Genomic DNA, 22,851 nt, shown 5'->3' with positions numbered 1-22,851 from the left:
GGGAAGGACACACAGCTCTGGGGCGGGGCGGGGAGGTGTGAGCTTTGGGAGCCCAGAGCAGATTGCAAGTCAGGAAGGGCCAGGGGAGGAAGCAGGCACAGAGCCCCCAGCCCCAGGGGGCAGCTGGTGGAATCCTTGGGGCCTGGGGAAGGGGCAACTGTGGGACAGGGGCCCAGGCCCAGGGAAGGGGCAGCCGTGGAAGATGGGCATGGGCTGGGGAAAGGGCAACTGCAGGAGCCCAGCAGGCAGAGGCCCAGCCCAGGGAAGTGGTGGCCCACCGGAACCAGGCAGGGGCCCAGCCCGGGGAAGGGACAGTGCAGGAGCTAGGCAGGGGCTCTGCAGGGAAGTGACTCTCGAGCTATTTGCTCAACGTTAATTGTTAATGAAAGTCCCCCAGGATTGGTTTAACTGTGGAAAGCCCAGGCTGCCAACTGTTCAGTAAAAGAAGGGGTGAAACACAGCCAGCCTGGAGCGTCAAACCCTCAGCTCCCCTGCCCGGGGGGGGGCCTGTAACCCCCCCCCTCGCCCCCACCCCATGAAGTTCTGTCTGGTGAGTGCCAGGATGCCAGCGCGGAATGGGGAAGGGCAGACCCCCCCTCCCCCAGCACATTCACCCCCAGGGAGGAGCTGCTCCTGCATGGGCAGAAGCTGGATACATCCCAGTGCCCCCCAGGAGGGCTCCATGTGTGCACCCCAGCATCCTCAAGGTTGCAGGTGCCTCTTGGGATGGGGTGAGGCTCTTCCTTCACAGCACTGTAGGGCCTCCTTCAACACTGGGCTGTCTAGCCAGGTGCTGCCCTGCTGCCCATACACCCCAGCCCCTTCCCCAGGGGAGCTGTCTGCCGGGTAATGACCCATCCGGTTAGAGCCAGTTGGAAAATGACCCCCCGCAGCTGTGCCAACAGCCCTGACACCCCTCGGCTGTACGCTGCCCCCACCCCTCGGAGCGGGCACCCAGCCTTCCTCTGCTCGGGAGCTGCATGTACAGGGGGCATGCTGCCGGAGATCCCCAGGGCCACCTCTCGTGCTGCCACCGGGGGTGCCCAAGAGGGGTCAGGACCCATTGCACTGGGTGCCCGTCCCACAGAAAGCACGACGTGCTCCGGGGCCTGAGGGGCTCAGTCGGAACAGACCTGCCAGTCTCTGCCCCCGTAGTTCCTAGCATGCATCTTCTCGGGGTATGGCCATCGGAGAAGGGTCAGACCCCACCCCAGCCACGTCGGCTCCTCCCCCGGGCTCCTCTGCCCAGGGCTGCAGGAGGAAGCTGTTTGCAGGGCAAGCGCCTAGAGGCAGGGACCCAGCGCTACCAGCATCTGCAAAGACCCTGGCAACCAACCACTGACTCACGTCTGTTGCCCCCCAGCTGCCCCGCATCTGGGAAGCCCTCAGTTGGGTTCACTGTTGTCTCCTGCCTTTCCTCTCAGACTAGTCCCGCTCACGGTCAGGCGTACGCATGCACACAAAACACCTCCGGCCTTACACACCTGCACATGCTCACACGCCAGCCACGTGGGCCATTGTTCCTGGCAGAGGTGCGGCCTCCCTGGGAAGTTGGATGTGAGACAGACCAGACAAAAACAAACACCGCTCCTCTCCCATGACCTCCCTCCCTCCCCGACCCCAGGCCCTGCCATGCCAACCTGGAGAGCCGCAGAGGAGCTGGGCCGGCAGTCTGGGATCTGGAGGGGAAGCCGGAGGGCAGGGCGTGTGCCAGCAGGAGCTCCGGCCTGGTTCTGAGCAGACGCAAGAGTGGGCCGGCAGGCGAGTGAAGCGCACCGGGGTCAAACGCCCCCGGCTTCCCACACACCTGGCCTTGCCCAGTGCAAACATTGCCGAGCTGCGGTGGGCGTCTTTGCCTGACCTCCTTGCCTGCTGCGGACGTGACGGGCTGCAGGCGCCCTGGCATCAGGGAGTCTGAGCCAGGGGCTGAAGCGCCAGGGCTATGCAGGGCACAGCAAAACCGCCCCAGTCCTCAACTGGCTGTATTCTGTGTCTCCATAACGCCAACTGCAAGTGGGCACAGAGCCTCGGACCCCGTCTCCAAGGGCACCCGGATGCCATGGGGAGGGCATGGCCTCCACACTGAACTGCCTTCCTGGTCCTCTTGCTTGAACCTGAAAGTGGATTCTCTTTAAAACTGGAATTTAGCAGCAGCTCACAAATCTGCCCTCTGCCCTCCCACAGTCCGTCTGGGACCTATACGGAGCTGCCGCCGGTGCCCATGCCCATGGGGGCGCTTCCTCTGCCCAGCCCGTGGGCTGCCAGCAGGAAATAAACCCACAGCAAAGAGCATGGACCAAAGAGGCTGCCAGCCTGCTGCTGGGATCAAATCTACAGAGTGGCCCAGGGAGCAGAGGGCTGATGCTTTAAGCGGGACGACCTTTCCCTTGGTAATTAAGGAAACTAAATTAATTTGGACCTGGTTAGAACCAGCCCCAGAAGAGCAGCAACAACAGTAATAACTAACCAAGCACCCCAAACTGTGCCAAGTGCCTCCCGAAACCAATAAGACGCAGGCCCTGCCCAAAGAGCTCACAACCTCCTTCCAGACAGCGACACAATAAGTGCGTGGCCGGGACATTTCAATACCATGGAATGGGGGCGGGGGGGTGTGTGTGGCTTTTTGGGTATAAGTTCTAAGCAGGAGCTCAACACCTGAACACGTGATTCAAGGCCCCAGTCCTGCAACTGGATCTGTGTGGCTGGACCCTTGCAACAACCAGGCATTAGTGGTGAGTCGAAAACGAACCGCACCCCGGCTGGTAAAAAGCATTTCTCCAAGATCTAACTGCCATATGGTCAGTTAAAGAGCGCACAGATGACCGCCAGAGTGGAGACAGGGCTGCAGGGACAGGGCTGGTGCAGTAACTCATCGAAGGTTTACAGACAGCCTGGTGGAGCAGGGAAGTTATTTCTGAACTGTCACTGTCTTTGGGGACGCCCGTCTCAGGTTCCCAGTGGGGGTCGGGGCTGAGGCATCTCAGAAGAAATTGAGCTTCAAAAGGACAAATTGACATGCCAGGAGCAGGGTGTTGCTGTACAGTTCTGGCTGACAAAGGCCATGATCCCAACAGCAAGGACCAGATCTGAGCAACAGGACCCAGACTGATTTAACAGCCCAAGCCTTGGGCTCAGCAGCAAGGCTAATGGGGACGCACCATGCAGAGTCTCCAGCCTGCGATCCTTCTCGCATCCGGCCCCAGAAGCGAGGACTCCAGGCTGCGGCAGCGGAAGACACTGGGGAGTGCGAGTAGGGTTAGCGCCAGGGAGTGCGTCGGCTGAGAGGGGTCTGTTGTTGGATCCTGCTTGGGCAATTGGCACGTTGATCTGCTTTGGGAAGCCCGGTGTTTTGCAGCTCTTCAGGAGTAACGGTCCCTAAGCTCTCTGGCTGCCAGGGCCGTCCCTGCAGAATGCAACGTCTGCATAGTGCAAAGAGCTGCATTGTCAGGAGCACTTGCTGTTGCCCACCCACCGCAAGCCACTTAATTGGGGGTGAACTGCACTCTGTGGAGTGTCTCAGCTCTCAGGCTGACACCACGCTCCGGCTCCCATCGCAGACCTTTCCCCAGGGCCTAGACTGAGCATCACCCGCTCTCGGGACATCAGACCCCCATAGTGTGTAGTGGAGGGTGTCCGGGCCAACCCCTGCATGCAGCATTGTGGGCCTGAATCAGCGTTTGCCGAACAGGGGCCCCTCCCAAATCTACCCCAGCATTCAGTAATTGCTCACGCAGGGCTGTGCATGAGGCAGTGGCTGGCGGGGGCCCCTGGGTGACACAGGGGCATTCAGAATACAAGCAGCCCCGATCCCAAAGGGGATGATCCTGCCCCTTGCCATGGGGACAGCGTCAGGGGGGCAGGTGGATGAAATCCCAACCCGTCCTACGCTGAGAAGAAGAAAACGGTGCCAACGGTGTCACTCGCTTGCCACTAGGTGGCGGCAGGTAGCTTCATCTGAAACCATGGGAGATGGGGGGGCCACTGTTACCTTGCAGCCCTGGCCCTAGGCAGCCCCTTGGCCTGTCTGCCAGCCCTGTCAGAGTCCAGTGACATGTGTCCCTCTGGCTCCCCAGCACAGTGACTGGCAGCTAGAAGTCACAGTGTCCTGCTGCAGCCTCAGCTGGACAGGGGCAGCTCAGGCTGGGCTCTCACTGGGCAAAATCTCTGCAGCGGATCTACCTGGCCCCGGCCTGCCCCGTCTCTGAGCCAGCGGGAGAGCGCCTGGGTGCTGGGCTCCCCCCGGCGTGGCCTGGCGAGAGCGGGGAAGGCAGAGTTCAGGCACTGCTGTAGGCAGTGGGGTAGGGGGCGTGCTCCTCTCGGCTCCAGTGCCCCGGGACCACAGGGTGCTGCAGGGAGCCAGGTGGGGGAGCCAGCGGGGGTGGTTCTCGCCTCGCAGTTGGGGCTGACCCCAATGCCCCAGGGCAGTGCTTGGGGGCACTGTGTGGCTGCAGTCGCCGCCTTTTGAATGAGACGGGAAACCAATGTCCTGAGCCATCACAGAATCACAGCAATGTAGGTCTGGAACGGCCCTTGAGAGGTCATCAAGTCCAGCCCCCCTGCACTGATGCAGGACCAAGTAAACCTAGAAGTGCCCTTGTTGCCAAGAAGGCCAATGGCATATTGGGCTGTATTAGTAGGAGCGTTGCCAGCAGATCGAGGGAAGAGATTATTCCCCTTTATTCGGCATTGGTGAGGCCACACCTGGAGTACTGTGTCCAGTTTTGGTCCCCCAACTACAGAAGAGATGTGGACAAATTGGAGACAGTCCAGCGGAGGGCAATGAAAATGATTAGGGGGCTGGGGCACATGACTTACGAAGAGAGCCTGAGGGAACTTGGGTTATTTAGTCTGCAGAAGAGAAGGATGAAGGGGGATTTGATAGCAGCCTTCAACTACCTGAAGGGAGATTCCGAAGAGGATGGAGCTTGGCTGGTCTCAGTGGTGGCAGATGACAGAACAAGGAGTAATGGTCTCAAGTTGCAGTTGGGGAGGTCTAGGTTGGATATTAGGAAACACTATTTCACTAGGAGGGTGGTGAAACACTGGAACGGGTTACCTAGGGAGGTGGTGGAATCTCCATCCTTAGAGGTTTTTAAGGCCCAGCTCGACAAAGCCTTGGCTGGGATGATTTAGCTGGGGTTGGTCCTGCTTTGAGCAGGGGGTTGGACTAGATGACCTCCTGAGGTCTCTTCCAACCCTAATATTCTATGACCACCCTGGACAGATATTTGTCTGATCTGTTTTTATACCCTGCAATGACAAGGATTCTACAACCTCCCTTGGAAGCCTGTTCCAGAGCTTAACTACCTGGAGTTAGAAAGTTTTTCCTAATGTCTAACTTAAATCTCCCTTGCTGAAGATTAAGCCCATTCCTACTTGTCCTACCTCCAGTAGACAAGGAGAACAGTTGATCGCACAGCCCTCGTTATAACAGCCCCTAACATATTTGAAGACTGTTGTCATGTCGCCCCTCCGCCTTCTTTTCTCTAGACTAAACAGACCCACTTTTGTAACCTTCCTTCATAGGTCAGGTTTTCTAAACCTTTCTTTGCTGTCTTCTGGGCTCTCTCCAGTTTATCCACCTCTTTCCTAAAATGGTGTCCAGAATGGAGTACTCCAGCCGAGGTCTCCCAAATGCCGAGTAGAGCACTTCTCAGTGTCTTACATATGACACTCCTGTTCATATGTCCCAGAACGATCTTAGCCTTGTTTGCACATGCATCACACTGATGACTCATATTCAATTCGTGATCCACTCTAACCTCTGATCCTTTCCAGCAGTACGACCACCTAGCCAGTTATTCCCCATTTCATGGCTGTGCATTTGATTTTTCCTTCCTAAGTGAAGTACTTTGCACTTGTCTTTATTGAATTTCATCTTGTTGTCTTCAGACCAATTCTCCAGTTTGTCAAGGTCTTTTTGAATTCTAATCCTGTCCTCCAAAGTGCTTGCAACCCCTCCCAGCTTGGTGTCATCGGCAAATGTTATAAGGATGTCCTCCACTCCATTTTCCAAGTTATTAATGACAAAGCTGAATGGTACCAGACCCACGACAGAACCTTTCAGGAGCCCACTAGATACATCCTCCCAGTTTGACAGCAAACCATTGATAACTACTCGCTAAGGACGGTGTTTCAACCAGTTATGCGCCCACGTTACAGTAATTTCATCTAGGCCACATTTAGCTGGAAACTGATTCTTCCTGCATGGGGTGAACAGAGTTGCCGCAGGGGAGGGAGCTGGGAAGCTATGATACCATAGGGCTTTGGGTGGGCTTGGTAATAGGGGAAGGAGACCTACCTGGTATGAATGAAGGCTTGTGCTGTCTCTCCCCCTCCTTGCAGGCCTCGTTTCCTGCCTTCTCTTTCTTCCTAGTCTCCCAGGTGGACGGGGGTGCTGGGTGCCATTACTCTGTCATACGCAGGGGCGACCAGAAGGGTTTGCGCTTGCGTGGACGGACTCCTAAAAGGAGGGACTTTGGGAGATCATGAGCCGAGGACTCAGAGCAGGGGTTGCAACTTGGAGTAGGCTACACTAGTGTGCCTGTTTCTTTAAGGAAGCTACGCCTGATGGGAAATAAGATGCCCCTATAAAGCCTGCTATTTCTACCCCAGCCCCAGCTGTGGTGTAGGCTGCAGGCCTGGTAGGAGCCGGATGACCAGCTCTGCCTGTGTATTAGCTGGACGGGGGCACCTTCAACAGAGCTATAAGTGGTCCATCTGGCTCCTGGGATCAGCTGTTCTGCCTCTCCCCTCTTGCTGCTCCCCCCAGCCCCAGGGTGGATCCTGTAGTGGTGGAGGTCGATCCCAACTAGCACCTACCTCTCCCCGAGAGTACCCTCCACCCTACACACACCCCCGTGGATCCCGGCTCCCCAGCCCCCACTCATCCTGGATTCACTCCTCCCCAGCTACAGCTGCCAGCTCCACGTTTGCAGCTCCATGTCCTGCCCATGCCACTGCTTGGGGCAGGGTGCATTGACCATAAGCGGAAGTCAATTGAGACATGCAAATTAGTGTGTGGAATAATTTACATAAAAGGCCACACCCAGAGCTGCCTCAATCTTGGCGCTGGGGCAAGGGCTGTTTGCAGGACAGGCTGAGTTACTGCTGCTTATTAACTGAGCTGTCCCATACTCCCAGATCATGCTTCGTGCAGCCCCTCCTGTGATTCTGGGACCCTTTTCTGAGAATCAGAGGGCTTGAACCCCACATCCTGGCAAAACTCTAGCTCTGGGAGATCCTTCTGATCCCAGGAATCACCCCTCCCTTTCAAAGGGACTGTTCCTCCCTTCCTATCCCAAAGCAATGCCCGGGGTTGCTATTAAACAGCTGCTGGCTGCAGGTCAGTGGTAAGTGAAGTGCTATCTAGATGGATATTTTGCAAAGTGTCTTGGCTGCTCTGGGACTTTTGGGGGCATCGGCTATTGAGATCTGAGCCACCATGGGTGGGCAGATCACATGGGAGCCAACAGAGAGGTATGTACTGGGGATCAGTGCTTGTCACCCTGCTTTGAGTGACTTCCTCCTCCTGGCTACGTCTCAGGCCCTTTGCTCTGTACTCCCCCTCCCCTCCCTCTGGAGCTTTCAAGCCCCGTGCTCTTGCTAGCTCCCCTTCAGCATCATCTCTCCCCTGCTCAGCTGCTGCACCTCAGGGTGCTGGGCTTGGTCCCCTGCTCTAGACTCTTACGTGGGTGACCTCATCTGCTGCCTTCTCTACACCTGGGGCTCCCAGACCTCCCTCTCTGCCCTGCTCTCCTCCGAGGCTGCCTCGTTTGCTTATGAGAATGTCACGTGTGGGACGGTGTGAAAAGCCTTACTCAAATCAAGATCTCTCACGGCTGCTTCCCCACCAGCCGCTAGGCCAGCAGGTCTGGCCACGAAGGAAATGAGGTTGGTTTGGCACGGCTTGTTCTTGACGCGTTCCTGTTTGCTATAGCTTACAACCCTGACACCCTCGAGGGGCTTACAAATTGAGTGTGTAATCACTGGGTCCAGTATCTGTCCAGGTCTTGAAGTTCGGCTGAGAGGTCTGGAATTCCCTGGGTCCTCTTTGTCCTTTTTAATGTCAGGTCTTATGTTTGCCCTTCTCCAGGCCTCTGGCTCCTCACCCGTCCTCCAGGAGTTCTCCAAGATAATTGCTAACGGAGCGGAGATTGCTCCAGCTAGTTCCTTACTTGCCCTGGGATGAATTTCATCAGTCCCTGCCGACTTGAATGCATCTAACCTAGCTAAATTTTCTTGAACCTGTTCTATCCCTGGTGTTCCTTCCCCCTTGTCAGTATTATTCATTGTTGAGTATCTGGTCACCATTAACCTTTTTAGTGAAGACTGAAGCAAAATAGGCATTAAACACCTCAGTCTTCTTAATGTCACCAGTTATTAGTTTCCTTCCATGCTAAGTAGCGGACCTGCACTTTCCTTCATCTTTCTCTTGCTCCTAATGTATTTAAAGAACTCTTCTTGTTGGCTTTTGTTTCTTGCTAGCTGTAACCCATGTGATGCCAATGCTGCAATCTGCTCTGGTTTGGAGGAACGGCTGGGTGGTGGGTGGGGGTCAGGGAATGGGATATAGGGCCTGTCGCCTATAGATCTCCAGCATGAATCCCAACAGGGCTCTTCCCTTTGGAGTCCCTGTGTGAATAGGCTAGGTGGGGCTCTGCCCAGTTGCTGGGCTGACCAGTGGCATATCTCCCTGCTTGGTACCAAAAGCTTTAGCAAAGCCCAAGCTGCAAATGGGCCCCAAGGACCGAATGCCCCCGGCTGGACGAGTGCCTCTGTGCTTGGAACATGAGTGCCCATCTTTCAGCTGCTATGGAAACTGGGCTCAGAGGTGTCACCTTGCTCCGAGGCCCTGCCCTGCCAGCACTTGCCCGGTCACAGCTGCTGGAATATGGGGACCAATTGTTCCAGGTGAGAGGAGCACTCAAAGCAAAGCCTGGGCGAGGGACAGAAGGGGTCTTGGCGCAGGTGGGTGGGAGGGGCCCATTGCATTGCTGCTGCATTGGTGACAGAGGGATGGGCGCCACCCTCTGGCACCTGGCATCGTCATTTACACCTGGGCAGAGTGGGTGACAATTGCTCCCAGGCCAGGATTCTCCTCTTTCCCCCTGGTGGGAGCCATTTGCATTCAGTTTGCATGGGTGTGAATGACCGAGCCAGGAAGGGGGAGCTGGCTCTGGGGGATTCTTTCTGCAACTTCACTCAAGCCCTTTCCCGTGCAGTCAGGTGCCATCTCCACTGAGCCCTTCCCTGTCCTATGCCCCCCAGCGGCGCCTGTCTTCCCCCTCCCAAAGGCAGCTGGAAGGCCACCCACAGCTGCAGCCCTGGTGGTTCCCACACTGGCATTTGGGCCAGAATGTTAGCACTAGCTGCAGGGGGAGATGGGAAGCTACAGGCCACTTCCAGGTGCCTGGGGTGGGGGGAGCTGAGGGGAAGCCCCCAGGCCCTTTGAAGCCCCTGCTGCCATAAAGATCCCATCATAAAAGAGAAAGTCAAGCGGACAAAGGGGATTGACTGTGGGCTGCTAATCTGCCAGCAAAGCAAACAGCTCTGTTTGCTCATGGGCCAGCTGTGCTCAGGCTGGGTGGAGGGCAGTGCAGGGAGATGGGCTGCAGGGGGTGGCATGGGGAGCTGGGCAAAGGGGGCGCACACAGGGGTTGGGGCTCCCTGCCATGGGGGAGACCAGCACCAGGAGCGGGCAGGGAGTGCAGAATGCCACTGCATGAATCTGGAGCCCAGCGCAGGCGACAGGCCGGTGACAGGGTGCACCCCTCTGGCTTTCTCCTTCCTGGCCCCCTGGGACCTGCCAACGGGGCCGTTCAAATGGGGGTGCAGCTCTCAGGATTCTGCCCGTGGGGCGAACAGGGACTGTGCGGGCATGTGGGGGGGTTCAACATGTATGGGGGGCACAGATAGAGCCAATCTATGCACACCCCCACTCGCATGCTGACCGGCTTCCACATCACACTGTTCTGCCCTGGAGTCTTTGCAGCGTACAGCCGGGGCCGCTGGGGGGTCCATCGTCCCGAGGGAACCCGGCCAGGTGGGGGAGCTCAGCTGGGCCCCTGTCTCAGGTCACAGCCATGGAGCCCATCAGCACCTCATTGCCCCTGCGAGCTCTCGCCCTGACGAGCTGCCACCCCCTCCTCACGCCAATTTTACATTTGCAAATTAATAATAAACATTCGTTTGGAGGATAAACACAGCCACCAGCACCTCATTCACGGCCCTACGCCTCTCAGGCTCCCTGAGGACCCAGCTCCAATCCCCTCCCAAACTTCCCCAGCACACCCCCCCGCCAGCTGCCCCGCTCCCCCTTCTTTCAGGACCAGGGGCCTGGAGCTCCAATCCCCTCCCTCAGCACACCCCCTGCCAGCTGCCCCCTGCCCCCTTCTCACACGCTTCCCTGGGGACCCAGCTCCAACCCTTTCTCCCGCCACCTGCACCCAACCTCCTCTCCCGGCATCCCACAGAAATGCCGGCAGGCCGGGATGTGGGGGGCGGGTTGAAAGCAACCTCCCTACAGGGAGAGGACCTGCCGCCCGAGGGGGACTCAACTTCCCTGGAGTGAGACCTGGTACTCGGGGGTTTGACCACTGTGCGGCCCGCTCTGTGCGGGGCAGGCTAGGCCCATGCAACATGGCGGCTGAGGTGCCCAGGCTGCTAGCGAGTGGGGGAAACGCTGGGTGGGCTCCACAGGGCCCATAGTACATTGGACTGCCCCCGCAGCACCCAGGTCTGTCCCCAGAGCAGACACGGGTCGTTGGGAGCCCAGGGAACTGGCCACTGCTGGGTTCCACGTGCCTCCGTTAGCCAGGGCTGGGGAACAGCACGGCACAGGAGTAAAGAATAGGAAGGAATAAAGCACATGGGGCAATCCTGGCCCCAATGGGGGACTTGCACCCTAGCCCCTGCCCCAGGGAGTGGGGCTAGGCAGTAGCGCACTCCCCCAGCCCCACATTGACCCAGCTGGGCCCTGGAGGGAGAGCTCAGTTCAGCTCCAGATGAAACCAAACTGGAGCAGCTGGACACCCCGGCCCATTCGAGAAAGCTGGAGAGCGACACAGCAAACGCCTGCTCACTGCTCTGCGGGAAGGGCATCCTTCATCCGAGGCACCAGTCTCAGTAGGTTCCCAGCCCCTGAGGTCTGGACTAGGGGGTGTTTGGGGGGCATCGGGATGTTCTCTGTCCCGCCACGGTTCTGTGGGACCACGAGCCACCCTGGGGCTCTCTGTCCCGCCACAGTCTGTCGGACCACGAGCCACCCTGGGGCTCTCTGTCCAGCCACGGTTCTGTCGGACCACAAGCCGCCCCGGGGCTCTCTGTCCCGCCACAGTCTGTCAGACCACGAGCCACCCTGGGGCTCTCTGTCCAGCCACGGTTCTGTCGGACCACGAGCCACCACAGGGCTCTCTGTCCCGCCACAGTCTGTCAGACCACGAGCCGCCCCAGGGCTCTCTGTCCCGCCACAGTTTGTTGGACCACGAGCCACCCTGGGGCTCTCCGTCCCACCACAGTCTGTCAGACCACGAGCCACCCTGGGGCTTTCTGTCCAGCCATGGTTCTGTCGGACCACGAGCCACCACAGAGCTCTCTGTCCCACCACGGTTCTGTGGGACCACGAGCCGCCCCAGGGCTCTCTGTCCCGCCACAGTCTGTCGGACCACGAGCCACCCCAGGGCTCTCTGTCCAGCCACGGTTCTGTCGGACCACGAGCCGCCCCGGGGCTCTCTGTCCCGCCACAGTCTGTCAGACCACGAGCCACCCTGGGGCTCTCTGTCCCGCCACGGTTCTGTCAGACCACGAGCCACCACAGGGCTCTCTGTCCCGCCACAGTCTGTCAGACCACGAGCCGCCCCAGGGCTCTCTGTCTCGCCACAGTCTGTCGGACCACGAGCCACCCTGGGGCTCTCCGTCCCACCACAGTCTGTCAGACCACGAGCCACCCTGGGGCTCTCTGTCCAGCCATGGTTCTGTCGGACCACGAGCCACCACAGAGCTCTCTGTCCCACCACGGTTCTGTGGGACCACGAGCCGCCCCGGGGCTCTCTGTCCCGCCACAGTCTGTCGGACCACGAGCCACCCCAGGGCTCTCTGTCCAGCCACAGTTCTGTTGGACCACGAGCCGCCCCGGGGCTCTCTGTCCCGCCACAGTCTGTCAGACCACGAGCCACCCTGGGGCTCTCTGTCCCGCCACGGTTCTGTCAGACCACGAGCCGCCACAGAGCTCTCTGTCCCACCACGGTTCTGTGGGACCGCGAGCTGCCCTGGGGCTCTCTGTCCCGCCACAGTCTGTCGGACCACGAGCCACCCCAGGGCTCTCTGTCCAGCCACTGTTCTGTCAGACACGATCCGCCCCGGGGCTCTCTGTCCCGCCATGGTTCTGTCAGACCGTGAGCCGCCGCAGAGCTCTCTGTCCCACCGTGGTTCTGCCAGACTGTGAGCCGCCCCAGGGCTCTCTGTCCCACCACGGTTCTGTCAAACACGAGCCGCCCCAGGGCTTAGCTGTTTATGATCTTGGTAAACAGGAAACCTGCCTCTTCACTGGGCCTAGCGCAGAAATTCTGAATAGTGGCTGTGGGAGAGGGCTGCGGCACACCGGGGAGTGCTCTCCAGGGCCTCCCAGAGCCGGCCTGGCCCAGGGACCACAGGACAGGATGCCCTGAGCGCAGTTGTGACACTCTCCATCCCCCAGCTGCAAGGGCTGCTATTTCAGGCATCACTAGGAGTCCCCCCGTGGGGCCCATGCTGACTCCCCCCCACACACACATCCTTGGGCCCTACTGAGAGGTCCTGTCACTCTCCTGATGGACTGGGCACTCCAAGCCTCTAATGAATGGGACTGTTACACCGCTGCGGGGGGGAGACCCGGGAGGAGGCTAATATGGATGGCAGGAGAGTGCTGTCCCTCCCAGGGACCAGCCCAGCCAGCCCGTCTCTCCTAATTAACCCCCCCACCCCACCCCCAGTAACCTCTGCAGGAGGGCAACACATTAAAATCCAAGCGCTGGACCCCGGCTCCCCAGGGGCTGGCTCTGGCCTAGGAACTTGGGCCATGATTTCAGCCGGGCTTTGAACCAGAGCTTGGCACCAATCACGGGCAGGGAGAGCTGTGCTCAAGAGGGTGCTACCTGGACGGGGGTGGCCCTGGGTTGGGGGGACCGGGACCTGTCTGGACGTGGGCTCACAGTGGCTGAGCCAAGGGAAGGGCGTCTCGGGGTTAATTGCCTAATTTATCTTTCCATGGCGACTGGGCACTTTCTAAACAGCAAGAACCGGAGCTACATTCGTACGGGGAGGGAAAGCCAACGCCAACGGGAGCCTGCCCCCTCCCTTCAAGAGGCGTCCATGAGCCCCACCATCCCAGCCACCATTCCTGTGCCAGAGGGCACCCAGCACCCTTGCCTGCCCCCCAGACTAAGGGCTGGAGCTTTGCAGGGGGGGAATTCCAGGGTCCCCCCTTCCAGTGAGCCCAAGCAAGGCCGGAGCTCCTTCTTGAGCTCGTGGGCCTCAAGCTGAGCCTGCCCCTGGTTGAGCTGGCCGTGAAGGGTTAATGCCGTCCTGTGGGAGGAGCAGGTGGGTGCAGGAATGAAATTCCTTCTCACTGTCCTGTGAAGTCTGGGCACAAATATTTGTGTGTCCTGGCTCTGCTTGTGTGGCAGGGCTCCTGGGGGGGGGGGATGCTGGGAACCCGCCGCTGCCCATCCCCTGGCAAACACAATTCCACAGCACAACTGGTGTCATTAAGTCTTCCCTTTCTAATGCTGCTAATCCTGACTCCAAACAAGAGCCCCTCCCCTCCAGCGAGAATGCCCCTTGCTGGGCACAGGGACTCCGCAGGCTTTGATCCCCACCGGCCTTGCTAGCTCAGCGGGAGCCACCAGGCCAGCAGGCAGATGGGAGACCGCTGCTGAAAATTCAGGGAGCGGTGTGAGCCACTCCGTTGGGGGGTGCTCTGCATCCAGCCAAGTCTGACCCGACGGGGTGCTGCGCTGCAAAGAGCGGTGGGAGGGATCATCCGGGGATGCTCTCCGCCCAGCCAGGACTGACCCCAGGTGGGTGTTAGGAGGTGGTGTGCTGGGAAAGATCCCACAGCACTCGTCACAAAAACACAGGCCGTAACCCTGGTGTCCCCGCCGGACACAGCTCTGCCACGGCCTGCTGCATCGCCAAACACTTCTCTTTCTCTGAGTGCCGTCAGCCTGCTCCACCCCACACCAAGCCTGGGAGGGTGCAGCCCTGGCCCAAGGGAGCCAGAGCCGCTCCGACGGCAGGGCCCGGGGTGGTGGGCTAGGCTCAAAGCTATGCTGCTGTGTACGTTCTGTAACAATCTCCTTCCTTCAGGAGATTCACAGGGCCAGACTTTCCAAGGAGGGATTTGAGTGAAGACAGCGCGGTGGGGGGACTACATCCCAGCATTGCTGTGAGCTGTTAAACAGCTGCTGTGTCCTACCCCAGAGGTGGCTGCACATCAGTGCCAGATGCAGCAGTTCCTGGATGTAGCTAACTGCCTGGGGCCTCTTTGGATGAAAGATGTTCTCTAAAGCTGAGGTTTTATTGAATCCACCCGCAGGGGCTCTGTTCTGGACCAGTTCACCCCCTGTGCAGGGGAAGAGGAAGCCCTGTGCTGATGTAGTGGACCTTTTATAGATCCCTGTTGTTCCAGGGCTCCCCGGAGGCCTGTGGAGTCCCAGGGAGAGTGAGTAAAGGTTGGCTCGGGGCAGCTGGGGGTTTACATGACACACAGCAAATCCCAGCTCCAGGGCTTTGGACGAGAGCGGGGAGAGATGCAGAGCAAATGCCAGTCGCTGAGACGTCCCTTCGCGCCAACTCAGAACAAAGAGTTGACATTTCAAAACGCCCCATGAAATGAAGTTTCTGACAAAAGGTGTTTCGGGCCTGGAGCGCTTCGTGGCTTTGACACTAATGAATGCTGTTCTAGATGGAAGTATGCTGGCCCCAGCCACTGTCGGAGCCCGGGGAGTGGGCTAGCAGGACCGCTGGGCTGGCCCGGCCTGGCAGCTCTCACCTTCCTGTGCTCTTCAAGTTCTGAGGCTTTTTCAACCCAAACAGGGACAAAGTGGCCGTGCTCCCACACGGCGCGTGGCTGGTGCTGCATCGGCACTTCCCGCTGGGAAACCTCCGAGCGGGGTTAGCAGGAAGAGGAGCCTTGGTGTCCTCCCAGAACGGGAGTTCCCAGAACTTGCCTCTCCCGTGTGGTCCTCCCCCCTGCCCCAGTGCAGTGCCCTCTCCCTGCCAGGCTCCCGTGGGAGCACACACAGGCTCTGCTCCAGCCCCATTGCCCCCCATGCCCAGGCAGGGAGCCTCACTGGTTGGGATTTAGAGTCCCCCAGATTATGTAGCTTGATGCCCACTATCGAGAGCACCAAGGAACCATCCCCCCCAGCTCAGCTACCCAAGAGTCTGGCTAGGAGCGAGCCAGATGACTCAGATTGCAGGCCCACGCCAGACAGAACATTGCCAAGGTGCAGGGAAAAGACAGGCCCCGCTGGCGTCTATCAGGGGTGCGTAGGCACGACCCACCCAGGATGGGGTCACAGGCTGTGCTTGGGGCCCAAGCCCCAGGGTCTGTCTGTGGTTCCTTTCTTGATCCAGGTCGCTGCATGGGGTGGGCTCCTCGCTGCTGTCTCTCCCCATCCCCCAGGCCTGGCCCGGTTTTTCCTTTCTGCATGTGGATGAGAAATCGGCTCTGGTTCCTGGCAGCCTGGGGAAATCCCTTCCTCCTGTCTGGGGTGGAGGAGGAGATGTGCTTCTGCGGTCCAGACTCTCCTCTGGCCCACAGGCTCTGCTCAGCATCTGGGGCCCCCCCAAGTCCCACCTCTGGGGTGCAGAACCCACTCGCTCTTTGGCCAGAATCTACTTCCGTAATGCGCATCTGACTGACAGCCAGACAGCCAGCGTGTGCCCTGTGTGCCGTGGCTAGAGCTGGTACAGGACAGACAGACTGACAGCCAGCGTGTGCCCTGTGTGCCGTGGCTAAGGCTGGTACAGGACAGACAGACTGACAGCCAGCGTGTGCCCTGTGTGCCGTGGCTAGAGCTGGCATAGGACAGACAGACTGACAGCCAGCGGATTTCTGGCTCAGTAATGCTTGGCCTCTTTTGCACCCTGTTGCTCAGGCCTGACGCAAGCCCGCAGCGTGGCTCTCCGTGCCCTGGCACGCCTCTATCCCAGCTCCTCCTCATGTTTCCCAGCCCAGGGAGCCGTGCTGGCATCGCGGCCTGACTTCCCCGGCCTTCGCTCTCCCGGAGAACGGTTCCACGTGGAACAGCCGAGCAGCGAGCGCAGCTCGCCAGCCGGGGCTGCTCCAGAGCGAACATGAGAAAATAATAAAGTCCATGTGTTACAGACGAAAGACAGCTGCTCCCCCCTCGCATCCCCCAGCCCGTACCTGAGAGTCCCCCCACTCCCCTCAGGCTTGGCTGGGCGAGTGCCGAGAGCCAGTTGTGCAAATATTGCCGGAATATTCGTAATCCCCGTGTCTAACGTGAATTATGAGATGTTTCCACAGATTATGAAAAGTAATTCCCCGGGGCCGACAGGCCTTAGCCAGAGCAAAGCGCCGGCAGCCTGCCCAACGCGGCTCCGCTGGAGGGGGTGCCGAGCGGGGGGATTAGTCATGGGAAAGTGCTCGGATCGTCACAAGACTTTGGGGAGGGCTTGGCTCTTTCTTTCCCCCCCGTGAGTCACTGGAGTCCGTGCTGGAAGTTCCAAAGTCCTCGCAGCTTTGGGCACCTCTTCGCCAGCCAGGAAATCACCCCCCGCTGGCCACGGGGTGGAGGGGAAGCAGCCTTGGGCACAGCGAGGAGATGGGAGCACCAGCCAGGCCGGGCGTGGTTTTCTTAGGGGACGCCTGCGGTTCCCTTTGCACAGATCCTTGCGGAGTGGCTCCTTCCTGCCACCCCGAGCCCTTTGCATGTTCAGAGCGTGGCACAGACAGAAGCTAGGGAGCCCAGATGTTGGGGATCGGCGCAGAGCTGAGTGGAGAGCTCCACGGAGGGAGAGCAGAGAAACGCACACGTCCAGAAACACAGAGCCTTGGTCCCAGGAAACACAGCCTAGGGAGCCCCTGGGGTTGGCTCTGGGATGCCCAGATCCCAGGGCCATGGAAGTCTCCAGCAATGCAGCTTTGAGCTGGGGAGCTTTTGTCAGCGAGTCCAGAGCCCCCATGGCTTTGTGGGTGCAGTGTTAACAGCAGGCTTGTATTGGCTAAGGGGAGCTCTCCGAGGCAGGGACTTCTGTGTCCGGGGGGAGCAATGTGCAGTGCCGAGCAGCGTGTGCATGAGCAGCCCTGGGCCCAGTCACACTGCCTGGGTGTGGTGCTGCCCGGAACCCATACGTCAGCCACCCCAAATGGCTGGCCATAATGGGCACAGTAGAATACCCACCTCTCCTGCGCTGTGCAGCAGGGGGCGTGGCCATCTGGGAAATGGGCGGGGCCACCGGATCCCATCCAGCATGGTGTGCTTCCCCTCCCGCAACGGGCAAGAAGGCTGGACCCAGCCACGAGCAGCTTAAAAGCGTGGGCTGAGCTGTGGGGTCACGACACAAGTGCAGCGGGTAGACAGCCCCTTGCCGCCATCTCTACTCACAGGCACAATCCCGCCGGCGGTGCAAACCGCTCCTGCCCCCAGTGCACTGCTTGCTGCTTGGTGAGCTTGTCTGGGCTACGTGCTGCCTTCTCCTGGCCAGGGTTGGCTTTTCTGAGGGCCCAGGAGTATACCGGCAGTGCTGCTCACCCGGCTATGGTGACCCAGGCCCCGGTCCCCTCAGCCTGGACTGTTGCAATGTGCCCTCCAGGGCTCTCGAGCCGTAGGTCAGCCTGGAAACACCAGCCAGGGCAGAAAGCAGCCACCTGCCTACTGAGCGATGCTTCTCACCGGCAGCCTGGCACCAGGGCTCCTGACCTGCGCCGGCTGCCTGGCTGTTCCCAAATTGAATGGGAGGTGTTGGTTTGAGCTCTGAAGTGCTCTGTGAGTCGGGTTCTTGCTGCTTGAGAGCCCGTCGCTTTCCCCCCGCCGCACTTCTGCAGTTATGATCTTCGGGGGCATGTGAGCTGGCGTCCCCGTCACCCGAAAAAGAGGGGGTACCAGTAGAGTGTTCTGGGTGAGGTGTAAATAACCCTGGTCTATTGACCTTCAGAGCATGCTGCAAGACACATCGACTTACAGGTGTCGCTGGGTGTGAGAGACAGATGGCTCCATATGTAACGTTTTCTGCGTTCCGGCTGGCGAGGAGACTCCGTCCCATCCTGCCAGCTGATGACCTGACCTCAGTCATCCACACCGTCGTCACTTCTTGGCTAGCTCCCAGCACTGTTGTATACCTGAGCAGGAAACCGTCTGCATGCAGGAAACACCAGTTATCCAGAACCCTGCAGCGCATCACCCCAGCCACAGGCCACCGCGAGCCCATCCCACCTGTCCTCCGCGCCAGCTTCCCGCAGAACAGAGTCAATTTCAAGGCTGTGGTCCTTATCTTCAGGGCGCTCCATGGGATAGCGACACGAGCCGAAAGCTCCGGATGAAGACCGAGGCCGACCGCTCCCCTGCTCTGGCCCAGTGCAACTCTCAGCCACTGGGGTGAAGCTCATCTGTGCAGGAGCCAGAGCCTTCTCGGGGCTGCTGACACGGCGCTAGGAACACCCCCAGAGCTAAGGACCATCCCGCACCTCCAAAAGCAACCTGCCTCCTCTAACGTACACCCAGAGCAACATGCCTAGGTGTGGCTATTAAAAACCAAATCCCAGCCCTGACACTCCACTGCACACACAATTCTCCCCCTCGGGGAGAGGACAACATGTGACAGACGTGAGCCAGGTTGCTTCATGTAGGCCTGGAAAGTGCTCGGATGCTACGGGGATGAAAGCAGGCAACCCGCCGACGTAGCCTGGGCTAGACGAACCGTGTGGGGCGAGGGAAGGGCATTCTATCGCCGACCTCATTCTGTTTCCATCATTTTCAGCAGGGCCTCTGGAGCCTGGACTCAGGCCCTTTTCGTTGTTTATATCAATCTAATAATAGCAGCAATCCCCACCCGCCTCCCCGCCACCCCTGTAGCCTAATTCTGGGGTGGCCGGGTCCAAAGCCCAGCCAAGTCAGTGGAAAGACTCCACCTTACTTCCATGGCCTTTGGATCAGGCTCTTGGTGAGGCGAGGGCTGCTCCATGCCCTTACCATGGCTCTCGAGACAACACTGGCATTTGCAGCTGGCCCAGGCTGGCCAGGGGAGCAGGGAGCTTGCAGCATGGCTTGTACTCCTCCCATGGCTCAGTGCAGCGACCAGCACTACAGGGAGCATGCTCCGTGCTCTCCCGTAACACCGTGGCACAGGGCCGGCGCTGCTCCAGGACTGCTCCATGCTCTCCCGTAACACCATGGCACGGAGCCGGCGCTGCTCTGGGACTGCTCTGTGCTCTCCAGTAACACCATGGCACAGGGCCGGCACAGCTCCGGGGCTGCTCCGTGCTCTCCAGTAACACCATGGCACAGGGCCGGCATGGCTCCGGGGCTGCTCCGTGCTCTCCAGTAACACCATGTCACGGGGCCGGCGCTGCTCCGGGACTGCTCCGTGCTCTCCCGTAACACCATGGCACGGGGCCGGCGCTGCTCCGGGACTGCTCCATGCTCTCCCGTAACATCATGGCACGGGGCCGGCGCTGCTCCAGGACTGCTCCGTGCTCTCCCGTAACACCATGGCACAGGGCCGGAGCTGCTCTGGGACTGCTCCGTGCACTCCACCAACCTCCTGTGCATTCCCACTGCATTCCACCACTCGGTGGGCCTGGGGAGAGAAATCTGGCACCCACAGGACATGCATTTCATAGCCCTGTGCTATCGAGAGCCCATTTTCCTTCAGCTGCGGTCCGTTTCCCTAGCTACTCGGTGCAGCTGGCCGGCATGTTTGTGTGTCTGAGCATTTCTTTTGGCAAGTTATTGCTGTGTAAAGCGTACTGTATTCTACCAGCAATAAATCACCCTTCCAAAAGCCCCTCACCTTAACTCTGGCTGACGTCTTGATGAGAAGCTGGGTACGCCTGCTACCTCAGGATAAAGCCACTGCCAACAGAGACAGCACAGGTATTTAGGAGCAACGGCTGCTCGGAGGGGCAGTGTTCCTAATGGATAGAGCGCTGGGCTGGTTTCTATTCCCTGCTCTGCTAGGTGACTTTGAGCAAGTAACATCCCTTCCTTGTGCCTCAGTTTCCCCATCTATAAAACAGAGATAATGGTACTGACCTCTTCTGTAGAGCACTTTGAGATTGACTGATGAACTGTGCTAGAAAGGAGCTAGGTGTTAGTATATATAACATTTAACACTGCATCAGCCCTCTCTGTTCGTCCCCAGAAACTTCCTCACTTTAACTCGGCATTTATTAAACCATGGCTATGAAACGAAATTCATCCCTACCCCCGCAGCAAGAGAGCCAGCAGGGACAGGTATTAGCCTCAGGTGCCCGCATAGAGCCCCTGCTCAGCGTAATTCCCAGCCCCGGGACGCAGCTGGTCGGCCCGTGATGCGTCCCCCAGGGGGGCTGGAACAATGTGTGCAGTGGGGGTGCCGAGAGCCATTGAACCAAACTGTAAACCCTGTATGCGAGGGAAACCCCTTCAAGCCGGGGGGTGCAGCAGCACCCCTAGTCCCAGCACCTTTGCGTTCCATAGCTGGGGAGCCTTGTACCGCCCTGCGGCTTGTGCCTTGCTGCAGGTCTGGGCTGCGTATCGGGCTGCGCTGCAGTATACCAGCCTGGTTTTACGGACCCCTGGGTCTGCCTGAGGGGTGTGTACCAGTGTTTCAACAGCAAGGAAGCTACGTGGGTGCAAATTTCCCTAATTACAGACAGGGCCCCATCCTATCTGAGGAAGGAGCCCTCTTGGGAGGGGCTGCTGCTTGGGGTTAGGATCTGAGCCCTCCTCATCAGTGGAAAGGGGCGGGGTTAATTCCGGCCGGGGTAGTTCCTTGTCCCCTGTGCAGCCCTTGCCCCTCCTGTGGCTTGCCTGGCTAGCAAGGTCACCCAGAGGCAGAGGCAGAGCCAGGCCTAGAACCCAGGGCTCCTGCCCCCTGGCCAGTTTTGCAGCCAAGAAGAACCCAGGCCAGGGTGAAGGATGCTGCAGAGCAAAGACCGTCTCTTCTGCCCCATGGATCTGCCCTCCTCGCCTTACTTCTCTGGCCCCGATCCTCTGAGGGATTTAGGCACCTAACGCCCATGGATTTCCATGCCAGTTAGGCACCTAAATACCCTTGAGGACCTGGGCCTCTGCCCAAGTGCACCCCCACCCCTGGAGCTCTCCTTGCTGGGCTCTTTGCTACCCTTGCTTCTGCCACCAGCCCTATCGGGCAGTGCAGAAGCCCCCAGGCCCCCAACCCAGCCGCCTGCCCCTGGCTCAGGGAGGCTCCCAGTGGCAGCTGACCCTGCTGCCAAGCCAAGGGATGAGAAGCAGCACCTGTCTCTGGGCCAGGGGGTCTCACACCAGGGCCCTAGGGCTGCCCAGGGACTGCTGTGCACTCCCCACAGCCTTAAACCTTCCCCATGGCTCAGGGCAAACCCCAGGGGAGGTTGGAGTGAGCCAGGGGGCGGGGGGGGGACAGCAGGTGGGGAGATGGCAGGGAGGGGAAGGGCTATGGAGGAGGGAGGAAGGCGTTCCAGGTGGCGGATACGGGGGGGAAGGTGCAGGGTTGGGGGGCACAGTGGGGGCAGGTTCAAGGCTACAGGGGTGCAGGGTTATGGGCGCTGAAGGTGGAGGGTTATAGGGAAAAGGGTGCAGGGAGCTGGGGTGTGGGCAGGGGGTCCAGGCGGAGGGGTGGGGTTGGGGGCCGTGCAGGGGGTACAGGTGATGCAGTGGGAAGGGGGATGCAGGGAGTACAGGCAGTAGGTTAGGGAGTGCGAGGGGCAGAGGGAGTGGGTTAGGGGGGTGCAGGAGGTGCAGGGGTGGCGGGCTGTGCAGTGGCTGGGGCAGTGGTGTGTGGGGTAGGGGGTGCAGAGGGTATGGGTGGGGGCACAGGTGGGGTAGGGGTGCAGGGGGTACAGGTGGGTAGGGGTGTGAAGGGTACAGGCAGTAGAGTATGGGGATACAGGGGGTACATGTGGGTAGGGATGCAGGGAGTACAGGCAGTAGGGAATGGGGGTGCAGGGGTTACAGGTGGGGTCTGGGTGCAGTGGGTATGGTGTGTGCAGTGGGTTGGGGTGCAGGGGGTACAGGTGTGATGGGGTACAGGTGGGGTGGAGGCTGCAGGGGGAAATGGACAGTGCAGTGAGATGGGGGGATGCAGGGAGTACAGGCAGTAGGTTAGGGAGTGCGAGGGGCAGAGGGAGTGGGTTAGGGGGGTGCAGGAGGTGCAGGGGTGGGAGGTGTAGGGGTTACGGGCAGTGCGCAGGATATGAGTAGTGTGGGGTGCGGGTGGGGTAGGGGGTGCAGGGGACACGGGTGGGCTAGGAGTGCAGGGGGTATGGGCAGTAGGGCATGGGGGTGCAGGGGGTACAGGTGGGGTGGGGGTGCAGGCTGTGCAGTGGGGTGGGGCCTGTGGGGGGAAAGGGACTGTGCAGCGAGGTGGGGGGATAGAAGGTGTCCAGGCTGTGCAGTGGGAGGGCTGTGGAGGTTAGGGGCAGTGTGGTGGGGTGTGGGGATGCAGGGGGTCCGGGTGGGGAGAAGGGGTGCAGGTGGGGGGATATGGGCTATGAGATGGGGTGAGGGGGGTTACAGGCTATTAGGTGGGGTGGTAGGGATCCAGGCAGGACTCGGGGTGCAGGGGGATATGACAGGGTGGAGAGGACATGAGCTATGAGGTGAGGTGGGGGGTACAGAGGGATACAGGCAGGGTGTAGGGGGA

Source organism: Lepidochelys kempii, chromosome 9, assembly GCF_965140265.1.
Source record: "Lepidochelys kempii isolate rLepKem1 chromosome 9, rLepKem1.hap2, whole genome shotgun sequence".
NCBI classification, from domain to species: domain Eukaryota; kingdom Metazoa; phylum Chordata; order Testudines; family Cheloniidae; genus Lepidochelys; species Lepidochelys kempii.
The sequence above is the reverse complement of the archived record's forward strand: the minus strand, read 5'-3'. Positions refer to the sequence as shown.